General features: G+C 37.8%; 1 protein-coding gene and 2 long non-coding RNA genes across 7 annotated transcripts in view; 2 read left to right on the top strand and 1 right to left on the bottom strand.

Moving 5' to 3' along the window:
- The window catches only part of LOC140506541 (uncharacterized), a 28475-nt gene extending 18883 nt beyond the window's left edge, over positions 1 to 9592 (top strand). Inside the window, exon 3 of one of the 3 annotated variants that reach the window (XR_011967963.1) lies at positions 8667 to 9592. This is a non-coding gene — a long non-coding RNA (uncharacterized lncRNA). Of the gene's footprint in view, positions 1 to 1955; positions 2073 to 8666 lie in introns of those variants that run through there. The other 2 variants (XR_011967964.1, XR_011967965.1) reach the window with 2 other exon arrangements.
- The window catches only part of ZNF609 (zinc finger protein 609), a 230449-nt gene that overhangs the window by 59210 nt on the left and 152665 nt on the right, over positions 1 to 18574 (bottom strand). The window lies entirely within an intron of this gene.
- On the top strand, positions 10927 to 16780 carry LOC140506552 (uncharacterized). Its single transcript, XR_011967967.1, has 2 exons — positions 10927 to 12118; positions 16414 to 16780. It is a non-coding gene; the product is annotated as an uncharacterized lncRNA (long non-coding RNA).

The following is an 18574-nucleotide window of genomic DNA, read 5'->3' as shown; positions in this document are numbered from 1 at the left end:
CTGACCCCTCAGAAAGATTATTTTCACAAAGCTTACAAGGATAATTAATTTTATTCCAATTGTCTACAGTGAGTGGAACAAATGTCACCTTCCAGGCATGCTGGATATGGAAAACCTCTGCTTTGGGGGGAGGAGATAGGGACAACTAAAAGAATCTAACACCCCTTAAAGTAATCACAAAGAAAAATAGAAGATAACACCATCTCTTTTCTAACTGGAACTCTCCTTGGAGCAGGGCCAGGAGATGCCTGGTTGCTAGAGTCCCACAGAAGGCTGCTGGTGGTGCTTATCAAATTAAAATGCAAAGCAGCTCTCTCTAATGTCACTGGGAACTGTCAGAAAGAGATTATGGCTCCCACCCTGAGGATGCAGGTCAGCTAAACAATACTCATCTTCCTATGCTGATCAGAGAAGGAGGAGGGTGAAGGAGGAGGAAGATTAGGCCTGTTTTCAAACAGCAACCCCACCTGCTTGTTACCTTGGTAACCTCCTTTCTCAGAGCTGTTCTCATTTGTCTATCTCTGTCTGACCTTCATGTTGCTTGGACAGTAACCGTGGAGGAAAAGGTGCCTGCCTGCTGACTTAGCACTCAAAACTGAGGCATCAAGCAAGGGAGGGAGGCACACACATTTTATTTTAGCCTCTAAACTGTGCCCTGAAGGCCATTAGTGGCCTACAAGAGCTTTCTAGTGGTCCGAGTCCTCATATCACTCCTTCCCCAGGTCTGTGGGCCATCCCACTTTCCTCTTATACATTTCTAGTGTAGGCTATCTGGGTCAAGTAGAGGGTAGGTGAAAAGAAAAATCAAGAAATGACCTGAAGGCGATGAACTCAAAAACTGCCTAAGAAAATATTGTTTTAGTGCAGTAAACACACCAACCATTTCTGCTCTTTTGCCATCTGCTCAAGGGTGGTGGGAGGTGGGAGGATCAAAATCAGTGCCAAGAACATGATCAGGGAGAAGGTAGTTCTTGTTCAAGTAGGTACATAATTTAGCTTTAGTTTTCCATTTCAAGGATTACTAATATGGAGAAAACTATGCACTTGAGTATATCAACCTTTCACTATTCCTAGATGTGACCTTTCCGAATATCTATACATCTATTACTCCTTTAAACCAAGGAGCAAAGAAATTTGGAAAGACTGCCATGAACTCTAACCTCTTGAGATAAGTCAAGGTTCACAATTCCACTTCTGAGGATGTCCAGTTGGTAGGTCACCTTTAACGAGACTGCTACAGTTTCAGGGTAGCCCTTGTCATACAAGAATATTTGACACTCTGGGATAGAAAAATGTATATTAAGCCCAGTACTTAGTATTTCATCAGGGCCACTGGGACATTTTGTGAAAAATGTCTAAGTGCCTTTCTTGACTTCTATGATATTTTCTTTAAAAGGTGTGTACCCCAAATACTCCTAGCTTCTCAACCTATCAGGCAACTGATAAAATGAGAAGTTTGTAAAATAAACTTTTTTTAGCTCTAAATCAAATGATCCTATGTTTTATTACTGAATTTTGTCTAAAACCTTGTTGAACCAATTTATGCTGGAATATAAAGTCAACAAATTTGACATAACTATTGTTTAAAATAACACTTATTTAGATCTGAAGACAACTATTTCCAAATCTAATTCTAGCATTCTGGAACACGGTAAACAAAGCCATCCATATTCATTTACTCCTATCTTTATATCATCTTTGACCAAATAACCCCAGACCATCTTTCTAGTATAATGAGTTCTATTTATCCATGAAATCTCTCTTCGTACAAGTAATATCTACATTCTCTGTTATTTTACTGAGCTCTCTTCTGAACTGTCTTCAGCAGTTAATCTTTTCTTTTTTGAAGGGTATTTAACATAAGCAATTGTTAAAGTTATGTCAATCTGGTTTCCCTCCTAGAAGATAACTAAGAATGTCTTAAGATATCACCTCTATTTTCCATGTTATCACAGAGAATGAAGTGATCATTAAAAATTGGAAAAGGGGCTTCAATATCAAAAAGAAAAGAAATAAGAAGGACCTACAGGGAAAAGAAGGCCTCCTGACCTGAGCCAGGAAGCTGAAGGGTTGAAAGATGTGACTAAGAAAAGGAAGAAGGACAGCTAAACACTTAGGGCCAACTGATAAATGAGTTCCTTTTAATAGGGGAGAACTAGATGCTCTGAAGAGGAAGCAGTGGCTTATGTTTCAAGGAATGAGAACATGAATCCAGAGGTGCCACTACGACAAGGGTCATCAGCAAAGGTCACAGAAAGAATTCCTGGTGGTGGCTGATGACTTGCTACTAAGCATGCTGTAACAGCGACATGTCAAACCGATGTTAACAGAAAGATTTGCTATCTGCCCAGGGTATACTGAGAACATGATAGAGAGCTTGACAAGACTTGTCAAAGCTGATGATTGCTTCCCATTTCTGGTGATTCACAAAGGGACAACTGACATTGTAAAAAAGGAATTCATGAAGCACTGGCAGGATTGTGAAGTCCTGGGCAAGAAAACTCAGACCTTAGGGGCACAGGTAGAATTTTCATCCCTGCTTCTGATTTGAAAAGGTTTCCAGAAGATATGAATAGTAAAGATGTGTATAAAAAGACATCTGAGAATATCCAGGTCCTAGAAGACACTATCTATTAACCCCAAGGATGTTCTCCTTCCTTCACCAATAAATTTAGTGCCTGTCTCACTGGTCTTTCCTCTTACCTTCAGTTCCTGCTGTCATACATATTAGGACACTTTAACACACATTTCTTACTCTCTCAAATACCCGAAGTTTCTAGTTTCTCAATCTACTTAATTCCCATGTCTGATAAACCCATAGGATGGTCAAACCCTAAATCTCATCATCACTCACAAGCTCCATTTCCACACTGATAAATTCTAAAATTCCTTTAACTGATCGATCTTTTTATCACTCTATCCTTCCCTATCCCTTAAGATTCCTAGTCCTATTCATCAACTAAATATGACCTCCAATCCCAGGTCATTTATTCAGTCAATAAGCATTAATATTAAAGTCCTTACTATGTGCTAGTCACTATACTAAGAACTAAGTATACTCAGAAAGGCAGAAAATAAAGAAGAAAAACTTTATGCTCAAGAAGCTCAAGGGCTGCTACATAGCATACCAGATAAGAGTGCTGTTCCTAGAGCAGGAAGACCCAAGGTCAAATCTAGTCTTAGACACTAACTGAATGACCTGGAGCAAGTTCCTTAACCTCTGTTTGCCTCAGTTTATGGCAACTTCTCAAAGGGTTATTAAAATGTGCTAACTGTAAAACACTCAGTACAGTGCGTGAAACACTGTAAGTGCGATACAATTTAAGTTAGCTATCGTGATGACTATTGTCATTATTATTGTTAATAAATGAAACAATATACGAATAACTATGGACATACCAAGTATATACAGGGCATGTGGAAAGTAATCTCAAAAGAAAAGAGGGAAGCAGGCCTCTGAAGGGCATCCTGGAGAAGGAGATTTAAGCTAAATAGAGGGAAATCAGTAAGTAGGAGAGGAAAGAGAACACTTTGGGCAGTGCTGACAGTGAAGGCACTGAGTCACATACTGTATGAGAAACAATAAACAGGCCAGTCTAGATGGGGGGGACAGGGAAAGCAAAGTGTAAGAAGACTGGAAAGGTAGGAAGGTGCCAGACTGTGAAGGGATTTAAATGCCAAAGAGAGGATTTTATTTGATCCTGTAGGAGCCTCCAGTGTTTACTAAGAAGGGAATGAGATGGTCAGATCAACACTTTAGCATGTAAGAGAAAGATAGCCTGGAGTGGGGAAGGGATGTGAAGGAGGAAAATCCATTAAATGATTATTGTAAAAATTCAAGTTGAAGATGATGAGGGCCTGTACTAGGGGTAGAGGCTACGTGAATGGAAAAAAAAATATTTATAAGAGATGCTGTGAAGGGGAAAATGACAAGACTTGAGAATGGATTGGATATATGGGGATTGGTGCTGAGGATGACAACAAGCCTGGGTGACGGGGATGATGACTGTGCTCTCAATAGCAATAGCAAAATTGGAAAAAGTGAAGGGTGTGGGGGAAACACTGAGTTTGAGTTGTCTACTGGGCATCCAGTTTGAAATGTCCAGTAGGCAACTGGAGATGAAGGACTGAAACTCAGGAAGAGGTTAGACTAGATATCTGTATCTGGAATCATTTCAAGAGAGATGATATTTGAACTTATGGGAGATGACATCACCAAATGAAATTATAAAAGGAGAAGAGATAAGAGCCAAGGACAAAGTGCTAGAGAATGCCCATGGTGAGTGGGTGTAATCTAGATGAAGAAACAACAAAGGTCTTCTTGACTAAACTCCCTGAGAAAACTATCTAGACTAGATGCATCCATTTCTTTTCCTCTCAATAGTTTCTAAACCCTATAAAATGTGACTTCTGATCTCAGGATTCAACTGAAACCTACTCTCTCCAAATGACAAATTAAATGGTCTTATTGCAATCCTCATCCTTCCTGACTTTTCAAAAACCACAGACATTGTTGATCACACCATCCCCTGCATAGTCTCTCAAGTTTTCATGACATCGGTCTCTATTGGTTTTCCTCATACCTGACACCATATCTTTGCTAGTTCTTGATCAGGGTCATGTGTACTAAACTTGGGTGTCCCCCACAGGGTCTTCTACTGAGCCCATACCAGTTGTCCATTTTTTGTATCATGGACTCCTGTGGCAGTCTTATAAAGGTCAAATATTCAGAGTAGTATTTGTTGTCTACATTCATAATTGAAAGTAATACTAAATTTCAATTAGAAATTAGTGAAAAGAAAAAGAAACATGTAATTTCCCCCCACATTCATAGGGTTTTTGAAATTTATGCCCAGACCCCTGGGGTGTATGTATACTTTCTCTCTCTCTCTCTCTCTCTCTCTCTCTCTCTCAGGTTAGGAATCTGTTCTACTATGCCCAAAGGGCTATAAAAATGTGCATACCCTTTGAGCCAGCAGTACCACTTCTAGGGCTATATCCCAAGATTATAGAAATGGGAAAAGGACCCACAAGTACAAAAATATCTATAGCAGCTCTTTTTGTGGTGACCAAGAACTGGAAATTGAAGGGATGCCCATTAGTAAGGGAATGGCTGAACAAATTGTAGTATATGAATATAATGGAATACTATTGTACTATAAGAAATGATGAACAGGAAGACTTCAGAGAGGCCTGAAAGGACTTATATGATCTGATGCTGAGTGGAAGGAGCAGAACCAGGAGATTATTGTACACAGTTACAGCTACACTGTGAGATGACTAATTTTCACAGACTGAGCTCTTCTCAGCAATGCAGGGTTCTAAGACAATTCCAAAAGACTCATGATGGACAATACTATCCACATCCAGAGAAAGAATTACACAGTCTAAAGGCAGAGTGAAGCAGACTATTTGCTCTCTCTCTTCTGTTTTGTTTCTTCTTTCTCGTGGTTCATTCCGTGGGTTCTAATTCTTCTTTACAACATGACTAATGTGAAAATATGTTTAATATGAATATTTATGTAGAGCCTATATCAGACTGCATGCTGTTTTGGGGAGGGGACAGGGGATGGAGGTGGAGAAAATTTAAAACTCAAAAGCATATGGAACTGAATGTTGAAAACTAAAAATAAAAGTTAAAAATATTTTTTAAAAAAATCTCTATTCAACCCTTCTCAGAGGAAGAAATTAAAGCTATCTATAGTCATATGAAAAAATGTTCTAAATCACTACTGATTGGAGAGATGCAAATCAAAACAACTCTGAGGTACCACATCACACCTATCAGATTGGCTAACATGACAAAGCAGGAAGATGATAAATGTTGGAGAAGATGTGGGAGAGTTGGAACACTAATTCATTGTTGGTGGAGCTGTGAGCTGATCCAACCATTCTGGAGAGTAATTTGCAACTATGCCCAAAGGGCTACAAAAATGTGCATACCCTTTGACCCAGCAATACTGCTTCTAGGACTGTATCCTCAAAATGGGTAAGGGTCCCACATGTACAAAAAAAATTTACAGAAGTTCTCTTTGTGGTGGCCAAAAACTGGAAATCAAGGGGATGCCCATCAATTGGGGAATGGCTGAATAAACTGTGGTATATGAATGTAATGGAATACTATTGTGCTATAAGAAATGATGAACAAGAAGACTTCAGAGAGGCCTGGAAAGACTTATATGATCTGATGCTGAATGAAGGAAACAGAACCAGGAGAACTTTGTGCACAGCAACAACCACAGTGAGCGAGAGTTTTTTCTGGTAGACTTAGTACTCCATTGCAATGCAAGGACTTAAAAAAAATTCCCAATGGTCTCTTAAGGCAAAATGCCTGCCCAGAGAAAGAACTATGGAATTCAATCACAGAATGAAACAGATAATTTTCTTTTGTATTATGTTCTGTTTTGCTTTATGATTTCTCCCATTCATTTTAATTCTATGCAATATGGCTAAAGTAAAAATGTATTTAATAGGAATGTATGTGTAGAACCTATATAAAATTGTATGCCATCTCAAGGAGGGAGTAGGGAGGTAGGGGAGAAAAAGGGGGAGGGAGGATAAAAATATCTAAGACATATGGAAGTGATTGTAGAACACTGAAAACAAATAAAATAATGAAAAAAAATGTGTTCCTTGTAAATGGCAAAAAAAAAAAATTTTCTGTCCTACTGTACATGATCTCACCTAGTGATCTCATCAACTTTCATGGGTTCAATGAGTATCTCTATGTAGACTGTTCTCAGATTTATATATGTGGTCTCTCTCCTGAGCTCCAGTCCCACATCAGCAACTAGTTTTTAGATATCTTTCATAAGCAACACAAACTCAACAAATTCAAAAGACAATTCGTGATCTTTCCTTTCAAATTCTTGTTAAAGGTACTACATACTTCTGATCAATCAGATTCACAATTAGGTGTCATCTATGACTCTGTATTCAATCCATATATCCAACAGTTACCACATTTTATCATTTCTACCATCATATGCCTCAAATACATCCCTTTCTTCTCTTCATTCATATAGTAAAAACCCTAGCAAAGGTCTTCATTGCCTCTCATCCAGACTCTTGCAGTAGCCTTTTCATTCTTCTTCCTGTCTTGTCTCTCTCCACCCCAATCCTCATCTTCCACTCATCTGCCAAAATGATTTTCCCAATGCATAGGTTGGAATCATAACACTTCTTACTTAATAAACTTTTTAGTGGCTCCATTGTTGCCTCTAGGATCAAAATACAATCTTCCCTGAATGCTCCCCAACTGATCTTTACCTCCTTAGCTTCCCTGACTTCCTTCAAGATGGAGCTCAAATGCTACTTCTGGCAGGAAGCCTTTCTTGGTCTTCCTCTGAACCTTCCATTTCTGAGAATACCTGCTATTTACACAGTTGATATCTTGAATATACATAGCTATTTGCAGGTTATCCCCCTTTACATAGGAACTCCTTGGGAAATAAGGGCTGTCTTAGCTGTTTCTACTTGTATCTTCAAGCATTGTTGACTAAGTGAATGGATAAAAAACAAAGTAAACAAGATAAAAATATATGTGATCACAATAATGTACAAGGAAACAGTATATCAGAACTCATATTAATGCAATGGCCTATTTTGACTTAATAGGACCATAGGATCACAGGTTTAGAACTTGAAAAGAACTTAAGGGTCAATCAATCCAACTCATCCATTTTATAGAACCAGTGAGGTAAAGTGATTTGCTCTAGGCATAGAGATAATAACTGGCAGAGTCAGCACTTGGATCCAGGTCTTCTGGCTTCAATTTTCACTATACCATGTGCAATAATTAAACATGTCTCATTCTTCTCAGTATGGAGTTGATAGACTACAGGCATCAACAAATAAAACTTTTTAATAAAAAAGTATTTGAGTAGAATACTGAAAATTTAATCAACTAGGCTATAACTGAAGGTGAAGAAAAAGGAAAAATATGTGCAAGGTAGAATCCTTCAAGAACAGCAAATAAAGAATGACACTGAATGATTTCCACAGAAACAAAAAACGAGTCAGTAACAAAATTCATGGACTCAGGTGCTTGTCTTTTAAAAAAAAACACAAAATCAACCCCCCCCTTTTCTGATATAGGTAGCAAAGTGATCTACAATCCTTAAAAACAAGAAAACAAATTTGACTTGAGTCACTGTAATGAGATGAGACCCACAATCAGAATACAGCTCTAGAAAAATCATCTTTAAAACTGGGAAAAGGAGGTGGGGTGGGTAGAAAGGAAATATGCTGGGGAGCATTTAGGTAAAGATTAACTAAGGGATAATAAGAAAGGATGTTGTCATGAGAATATTCTACAGATGATGTGATTATGTATTTGACTTTTAATTTCTAAGTGCTATGTCCCAATAATCTGAGAGTTCCTCCACTCCTCCACCCCCAGCCATTTCAATGTCTAACTCTTAAACCTGCTGACACAAAAACCACATAGTTCAGTTTGCTCAAGACAAATATTTGCATATTTAATTTACAGATTTTATTCTTATCATCATATTATCCTTTACTATGTTGTGTAAGTGAACAAACAGTACACAGTGGAGTCCATGTACTCTATTTAAGAATAGTCACCACCAAGTAGAAAAGAATCATGTCTCTGTAAGAATTATGTCCAACATTTAACTTATATCATTTTATAAATCTCTACAAAGTACAGGCCACAAAGTCATTGTTGGAGCAAAAGAGTACCGCAGGTCCTTCCTCTTCCTACCCCCATTAAGAACTTACAGTCTAGCTGAGGAGAGAGAGAGAACATCTAAAGGATCAGGAACTCCCCTGCACTTTCTGAGGAAGCAAATGAGTGGTGTTAAAAGAAAGCGCTAATGGAAGGAAGAAACATAAAAGGGTTCAGCGAAGTATGGACTTGGAGAAGCAAAAAGGACAGGACATTTCAAGGAAAGTAAATAAAAACTTCCACAACACGGTCAATGTCTTTACTTATGGTAACTAGGGACCAAACACAAGCCGTGGCTAATCGAAAGGAAGACAGAAAGCCTGGGCATCCAGCTGCAGAGCAGCATTCATGGTAAGACCAAGTCTAGGTTTCTTGGTCCTATGTACATAGGAGCACATATTCCATGCTCCTGGGAATAAAGGAAAGATAGAAAAAGAAGGCTGAGTTGGTAGACTCCCAAATACATTCACGGGCCAGAAACTGACATTCCGACCATGTGCTACCCCAGTATGGTGCTGTTAAACCCCCAACAGGCAACGAACACTGATAGAACACATCGTCCTCCACTCTAACAACTGACCTTGGTTTCCTCTAAGCCCCAACTAAAAACCCATCTTCAGATGGAAATCTTCCCCAACTCTTAATTTCATACCTTTCTTGTTTTAAAAAATGTTTCCTCATTGATTAGGTAAGACAGTAAACTCCCTGAGGGCAAAAACTGTCTTTTTTTTTCCCTTATTTATATCCCCCAGTGCTTAGCATAGTGCCTGATTTGTAGAAGACAATAAGTATTTATTGACTATTGACAATGAGGAAGGAGCTTACATTTAGCTGAGAAAGAAAGGATGAAAACATGTATAAAAATAAGATGAATAAAAAATAGGAGAGAGGACTAAGGAGTGAGAAGGGGGTGGGGGTGGGACAGTCTTTAAACCTTGAAAAGAAACTGCAACCCAGAAAAGAGAGACTGAACTGTGAAAAGGTAAGGAGATCAGGAGGATTGTGTGTAGGACTCAGGTAACAGCCTAAAGTGCAGTTGAAATGTAATGTAGAGTTTGCGGACATTTTTTTGTATGGATGTTAAGAGTTTCAATTTCTTCCTCTGAGAAGTTCATATTCTTTGAGCACTCATCTAACAGAGATGAGCTGTTGCTTTCATTCTTATGTACTTGAATCAATTCCTTAAGTATCTTGGACATCAGACCTTTATCACAGAAATCTGCTGCAAAGATTTTCTCCTGGGTGTTAACTGTTTCTCTTCTCCTTTTAAGTGCACTGCTTTTCTTTGTGCAAAACGACTTCATTTTAGGAAATCAAAATGGTCTTTTCCCTTCCATGGTCCCTTTTATCACTTGTCTGGTCATAAAGGTTTTCAGCAATCCATCGCTGTGAAAGGTATGTTCTTTCCTACACCTCTATTATGTATTTGATTTTTTATTTCGAAATGCTATGTCCATTTAGAATTATCATGATATATGATGTAACATATCTGTGTGAATCAAATTTCGGCCAGATAAAGTTTATCCAGTACCTTTTGTTAAAGTGAGCCTTTACCCCAATAAAATGGGGTCTTTAGATTTATCATATGTTACTATGATCATTTGCTTCTCTATGTTATGTATCTAATGACGAACTTTTGTTAATACCAGTACCAAACAGTTCTGTTGGGCACTGCTTTGTTGTACAGTTTGGCAGATGGCATTATTAGGTACCTTCCCTCAGTATCTTCCTAGAGATTTTTTAGCTTCTGTTCCTCGAGATGGATGCTTTTCCCCTAGCTTAATAAAGTAGTGCTTAGGAAGTTTCATTGATATAGTATTAGACACTGAATAAGTAAGTTGAAGTATTGTCATTTTTATTATATTGATACAGCCTAACCAAGTGCGATCAATACTTCTCCAATTATTAAAGTCTGTCTTTAATTTTGTAAATGGTGTAGTTTTATTCACTTAGTTCTTGAATGTCTCTTGGTAGATATATGCCCACATATTTGATTCATTCTATAAGATACTGTGAATAAAATTTCTCCATCTCTTTCTGTTGGATTTTGTTGGCAGTATTTAGAAAAACTGATGATTTATGTGGGTTTATTTTATATCCTGTTACTTTTGTAGAGAGTACAAAATTGTTTCATTTGTTGTTTCAATACATTCTTAGTTGATTTTTTAGAGTTCAAAAATAGATCATTACATTGATTCCCAAAATTTCATCATTTCTTCATTACATATACTGTTGCCTCCATATTTTTTGGTATAGTTACTATTTACCACATTAAGAAAAATTCCATTTATGCTTTTTATTTTAAAAAAACAGGAATGGGTCTTGTTTTATCAAAAAGCGTTCACAGCATTTATTGATGTAATAATTTGATTTGTATTATTATTTATTTGGCCTGTTATATTTCCATTTTCCTTATACTGAACAAACACTGCATTCCTGGTATGGATTCAACTTTGTTAATGGGTGTAACCGCTTTGATATATTGCTCTGGTCTCCTTGCTATTTTATTTAATATTTTAGGTCAGTATTCATTTAGGATATTGGTCTATTGGTCTATATATTTTTTCTTCTTTTTGCTTTGTCTTTTCCCCTTTTCTTCCTTCACTTAAGCAAGTTTTAAATTTTAGCTATGTGAGTTTTAATTTTAGGGCTTCTTTCAGAGGGTAACATAGCTTTGCTTTATTTTCATTTTTCCCCTCTATTTCTAATAGTCTGTGAAGTTTTCATTTGAGATTTCTTAAAATATGGCATCTAGGCTTCTGCAGGGGAATGAGAGAAAGGAGCTGTAGTTTCTGGATACTCTGACGATCTGTAGATGAAAACTGATTCGATTTCCAGGTTTTACAGATATTTTCTTCCACGTTTTTCAGTATGATTTTAATTCCAGGAAGTTAGCTAGTGCAATGGATAGAGTACTGGCCCAGGGGTCAGGAAGACCTGACTTCCAATTCAGTCTCAGAAATTTTCTAGCTGTTATATCCTGGGACAAGTAATCTAATCACTGTTTGCCCCAAACCATCCTCCTCAAGTGTCACGAGAATAAAATGAAATATTTATAAAGTGATTTGCAACCTTCAAGTGCTATATAAATGTTTATTATTAATAATATAAATTTTTCTTGTCTCATATAGTCATTATTGCTGTCTATGCTATTCTAATTTTCTAGAAGTCCCTCTATTTTTCAAATTGTACCTTCTAGAATTCTCATATCACTTCTCTTTTTAAAGAATCTGCCTAATCTTTTTCAGGAATTCTTTTGCATGACTTGCACTTGACTTGGTTTTGATAGAGGGAGGGCTGTGCAGGTCACCAGCTTCACTTCTCCTCCAGAGCCATCTGAATCCAGTGACCAGATATTCATCAGGATGACTGGAGATGACTCAGCATGCACTGGAAGAGCTTGGGCCCTTTAGACGAAGGTCTTTGCAGGTACTCACCTGGTGAGGCAACGCCCATTCACTGAACAGGCCTGTTTAAGAAGTAGCTCTGCCCAACCCTATATTGTTTCCTTTAGACGTGTTGTGGACAACCCTTGATCCATAACACTTCTTTATCATTGATAACTTTTGTTCTGTTTACTTATATTTTAAGCTGTATTTACTAAACTAAGACTTTTTGTTAGGACCAAACTCATACTACCTCTTCACACTTAGACGGGGTGGTATGGATTCTATTTGATTCCTATACCTTCTCTAATTCTTTTGCTGGCCCTTGGTTTTACTGGTGCCTGCTTTACACTGGGGCACCTAGGTAGTTCAATGAATAAAGCACCAGGCCTGGAGTCAGAAAGACCTGACTTTAGATCAGGCCTCAGACCCTGGGCAAGTCACTTAACCCTGTTTGCCTCAGTTTCCTCATCTGTAAAATGCGCGGAGAAGGAAATGGCAAACCACTCTAGTATCTTTGCCAATAAAACCCGAAATGGGGTCATGAAGAGTTGGACACAACTGAAAAACAACTGAAGAAATTATATACCAGCAGTGTTGGCAGATTCCAGGCTGGCATCTGTCCTCCAGGTACAAAGATCTGAACTTTTCAAGGTTGTTAGGAGTGACTCAGGTCAGTGGCTATACACTTTCAGAAGTTGTAGGGCATATGGACAGAACACTGTACATTTTGCTGAAGCTTTCTTTTTTTAACCGGCTTTTGATGGTTTAATAATTTCAAAGAGTTAAATGTCATAACTTTTTTCTTCTTCTTTGTTCAGTATTTCATTTTCCCCCAGTTATATGTAAAAACAATTTTTAACATTCATTTGTAAAACTTTGCGTTCCAAATCCTCTCCCTTCTTCCCTCTCCACTTCCCCTCGTTGAATAGGCAAGCAATTCTACGTAGGTTATATGTGTAGGCATGCAAAACATATCCATAATAGTCATGTTGTGAAAGAAATCATAGACAAGGATAAAAAATTCAAGAAAAATAAAGTTAAAAAAAATAGTAAGCTTCAGTCTGTATTCAGACGCTAACATTTCCTTCTCTGGGAATGGATGCCTTAGGTCTGTCTCTTAATTAGAGTACTCTGAGTCTTCTTGTCACAATCCCAGGGTATGCTTGACTATACTAGGGCTCCTGGCTGAGGCAATCCTAAACTGTGGGAGCTGGTTTCTCTCTTTAGGCCTCCCTCCTTCAGTCCCCTTTGCTCCCCTAGACTGGATGAACATATTATTCACTGTGGTTTCTGTATTTCTTAATCACTATTCAATCTGGCACTCTTTTATCTTTTCTGGAGTACACGTGTGGGAATTTGGCTGTTCTGCTACTGTTCACTTTGCTACCTTGATGCTAAGTCCTTTCCTCTTGTTCTTAAGGAAATATCAAGCTTATTTGCCTCATATTACTTCCTTCTCTTCTCTACTTGCCAAACTGGTATTCAATGTGACCCTGAATATGTCATACACTTTTTATCTCTGTGCCTTTCCTCCTAGTTATTCCCCATATCAAGAACTTACCGCCCCCACTTCTTTATCGAATTTCCAATTATTCTCTAAAGCTGAAACCAAAATGCCACTTTCTGTATGAAGCCTTTCCCCACAAATTTCATGTAGCTTTTTATTTTGCCAATCTCCAAGCCATTTGTTGAAATGTACTATTATGCCTTCTTCCCTATTTCCTATTTAGACTTGTATTACAAAATAATATTAGGACCTTACTTTATTTTAAAGTCCTTAGTCTAATGAGAATGAGAAGCTCTTAAGTATTTCTAAACAATTCTGAAACAATGTACTGTAGTGTTCTTAGGGAAGGCCTAATAAGATTCTAAAGGGAGAGGCCTTATCAGACCAGAAATGAATCCCACCTGAAAATGATTAGACTAATGCTCAGACTACTAGCCCCTTTGATAACTATGATTAAGTAAAGTATCTTCTGAGTTCACTTGTGACCAAGTAAAACAGAGAATACCTTAGAGATTAAAGAAGGGCTGAATGGTAATATGGAATTGATTCTCTAGAACACTTAAGTGACTCTTTTTGATGAATCAAACTGGTACCAAACTGGACTTTTAGCTTTGCTGTAGAATGCTTTAAGTTACATATAGAAACTGACTTGGTCTAAGAAATGGCAGATTTGTGCTACTTTAGAAATTCTCATCTAAGGGGCATCTAGTGGTGTCTAGCTGTGTGACCCTGGACAAGTCACTTAACCCTGATTCCTTCAAAAAAAAAAAAGGCAGGAAGAAAGGAAGAAAAAGAAATTCTCATCTAAACAGAGATGCTTTATTTAGTTATTAAATAAATTTGCCACTGGCATATTTGTGCCTAAAACAGAATACTTAATTTTATTCCACACACGTATCATAATTTTGGTTTCTATAAACTTACCTGGGTTTATCCCTCTATTAGACTGTAAGTTCTCTAAGTGTAGAAACTATCCTAAGCTATATTCAGCAGAGTCTAACATAACACAGCAATATTTACTGGAAAAAATAAATAAATAAATAGCTGTGTGCCGGTCTGTGATCTATTTCCTGAACTCACAAGTCTCCTCTTCAGTGATATATAAGTATGCTCCCACCATAAAATTGCTTCTGTTTCTGCTGTCACTGTCACCAAAATGATCTGAATCACACATCCTTGCTCCAATTTCTGTACTGAATTCAGGGATTTCTTCACATGAGTATGTCTTCTTGCTAAATAAGTCAAGTCCTTACCCTCTTTTGATTAATCTGATAATTTTGAATAAGGTCTCCTACTTGTTCTTCACAATTCTGAATGTATCTTCGCCTCTCTATTTTCACTGCCACAACCTCAAAGCAGGCTCTAATTACTGCCTTCCTGCACTACTTTAATAGCTCCCTAATAGGTCTTCCTCATTCTTTTGATTGATATTCTAATTTTAGTACTTACTACCTGTGAGGCTCTAGACTTTTTTCCCCTCATCTATCAAGCACGAGGTATGGACTTTCAGAGTTAAACCCAAAGACCCTTCCATGAATTCTCTATATTACCTCCAGATCAACTCTGTTTACTCATGGACTTCTTACATTATCCCTGGGTTTAATAATGCCCACAAAAAACATTCAAGGTACTTTACTTCATATTTCAGGTCCTTCAAAATTTGATGCCACCTTTTCAGCATTATCTCTTCGTATTGTCCTATAACTCACTATGGACAAACTGTACGACACTTTGTCTTCAACATACCTTCCACTTTTCCATTAGTGCTGATGCATTAGTTATCTTTTGCTCAGAAGGTCAATAGAACCTCTGGCTTACTTCATTCCTAAGGATCCTTTAAAGTCCAATGTAAATGATGATTTCGTTATACAGCCTTTATTTATCCCTGGTCAGAAATTCCCATCTCTGAATTGACAAACTACTGTTTTCCATGCCTCTAATTTTTATGCTTATTAAATTATTGAACATGAAGTTATTAATTTAATCAGCAGGTAATAAGGCATATTATAATTGTGTAGTGCTCCCTTATTAAACAGTTAAGTTTCATGTAAGTAGGATTCTTTTATCATATATAAACTGTTCAAGACTCCCAACATCTCTCAGTCGTCTCCATAAAGTAGATACCTCATAAATATGATATGATAAATATTAATACAGACACTATACCAGGCTAAGGATGTAAGTAAGAAAAAAGGAGCTTACAATCTAATGTGAGAAGAACAAAACACAAAAGATAGCTTTTATGTGGATGGAGCATTGTGTGGGATGGCTCAGGTCCCTACATAAATCAATTACTCAGAGGCCTCTCAAAGTGATGACAGAAAAGTGATTTATTTGATTCTCGAGAAGCGGGGCTAACCTGTAGGAGTAGGAAAGCCGAAGACAAAGAAAAGGGCAGTGATTTATATAGACCCTAACGCAAGTCCCTCCTCCCCCCACTGACCATTATCCTCATTAGCTGAGAATATGGTCTTACATTCTAGACACGAAATCTAACCAATCCCTTTTGAAATGAAGACATCGAGGAATTATGTAAGTTTTATCCAATCATTAAGACCCTAATATACCACACAGTTTTATATCCTTATATGGAAATATTCTATTCTAAAAATATTGTAACCTTGAGCCTCTAGGTCTTACCTCACCCCTGGGGGAAGAATTACAATCTGAGAAGTCTTCACTAAACCTATCCCACTCAATCCCTCCTCTTATTTATTAACCTGAAGACTTCTCGAGGATATTTCAACCAAAGTTCTGTAACATGATCTCACACTGTCTATTAATCTCCTCATCCCAATCAGGGTCATTCCTGTCTTTTGTCTCCACAGGTGCCCAACCTTCCTTCTTTAGTATCATCAACCAAATGGCTCCTTCGGTCCTGTCTTCTACTCCAGCAAATTTTAGGAGAGAATTTCTAACTATTTTAGTAATAAGTGAAATCAAACAAGGTAACCAAATAGGAAGTAATATGATACCAAACCACAGTAATCTCGTCCACCAGTTCCCTTTGAACCAGGACCAAGACGTATTGAAAAGGGAGTTCCAAGTGTGTACAGGAACATGAACAACCTTCTTGATATTTTTGGTGATCTCTTTCACTATTCTTCCATTACCATCAATTTTTTAAGCAACATGTGGACAAATTGACTTTCCCACGAACTCCCCCTTGTTCTGCAAGTAAATAATCTAAGATCATTCTATGTTGCAATACTGCTTCCCTAGTTTGTGTGGCTTGATCAGCCAATAAGTCCAAAGCCTTTGCTGTTTGATTGGTTATAATTTCAACTACTGCTTGGAGTCTGATTAGTCTATTTAATAGATATATAGGGGTTCTATAACCCCAGCTCCCATCTTGAGCCCAAGTTGCAGGCCCACACTCTCTAATTATCCGCTCAGGAGGCCAAGTGTCACGCGACCCATTTGCATTTCCAGTCTGAGTGAGGGAGGTGTCAATGTTCCTCTTCTTTTTGCCTAGATCATCACATAGAGGGACCCCTAGATGCTATTTCCCTGATTCAGGCAAGAAAAAGAATTTAGGTCTCACCAATCTAATGTAACAAACACCTCTCCAGTTTAGCGGAAGGTGAGTATAAGCTGTCTGTCCACATATCCAATAATGTCCTCTCAAAGCAGGATTTTCCTCTAGAAGCAGTCTTACTCTATAATCCACAGCCGGAAAGTACTTCATCATCCGGGCCTAATGGTCCCCCTTTCAGGATCTCTGACTTGCACTTCCATAGTTGTTGTTTATATTCTGTGTTATTCTTAGTACTATTCATATATATGCAACTCCACAAATAGTCATGGTCCTGACCCCCTTCACATGGTTTTCTGGGATCAGAGGGGTTGTAAAACTTATACCCGCAACTCCTGTGATATTCCCCTTTTGTTCTCTCCTTGTATGAAGAGGGCAGGAAACATAAATGGGTACAGGGAATCACCCTACCATCTGAGCAGGTAATACTGTTCTGATCCCATCTATTTGCATTCTGGGCACAATCAATACGAGCCAGGGTTTCTGGTCTTCATGTGAATGTCCACTTACAATTACTTTCTCCCAACCATGTCTCCTGCAATTTGGGTCCTGTTTAATTTAAACAATGTTCACCTGGAACTGATTCGGACAAAGACCATTGGTGTATCTCTTGGCTTGTCCAGAATCTTGTTCCATCATGTACTACAGATCTATTACTTAAAATCCAGACTGAACTCAGCGGTACTGCTACCCATGGCCATTGACTTAACCACTGAGGTCCCCCACAAATCCAATAATCGGATACCTCGAACGTATCCACAATGGTCTGAATTAGGTCCAGGAGACTATTTTCAAGAGAGGGGGTTGATAACTGAGGCCTGGTGTCCCAGCAGTGGGAGCAGGATCATGCCTAAAAGGGACATTCCCAAGGTATTATATTTTGGTTGCATTATTCCCAAGGTTTGTCAAGTCCACACAATCTTAATAGAAGAGTCCTGTTTAGATATTTTGATAAATGGCTTAGGACAATTGCTGAACAGAGAATACTGTTAAGAATAAACAATAGTAATCCTAGTATAGTTCCCCAAATAACAAAACTTAAAATAAATTTATATATATGCCTCATTGGCTATCCCTTTCCAAATTCTGTGTGTTCTCACACACACTTCAAATGGAGCTTTTAATACTGACAAAGTGTGTCTCCCAAGCATGAAGCTTGAGAGTTTAATAACTAATAGTAATAATTATAAATAACAGTAAACAACTTTAAAATTTTTAAATGCAACAACCTTCCATAATTTTGTGTACTGGCTTCCCAATCATGCTAAACATTTTCTGAATTGGGATGGGGGAATAGATAGTTCAAGGTTCAGTCTTACCCATATTCCTCCCCTCGTCTTATTTATTCCTGTTTCCACACCTAAATCCAATCAATAAATGCCTCTTCACATTCTTTCCCTTATGAATCCTTCCCTTCATGTATCTCCCTTTTATATGAATATGGCAAGGAAGCA

This window comes from Notamacropus eugenii, chromosome 1 (genome assembly GCF_028372415.1).
Source record: "Notamacropus eugenii isolate mMacEug1 chromosome 1, mMacEug1.pri_v2, whole genome shotgun sequence".
In the NCBI taxonomy this organism is placed as follows: Eukaryota; Metazoa; Chordata; class Mammalia; order Diprotodontia; family Macropodidae; genus Notamacropus; species Notamacropus eugenii.
Note: the sequence above shows the minus strand (reverse complement) of the source record. Positions and strands in the feature narration are given on the sequence as shown.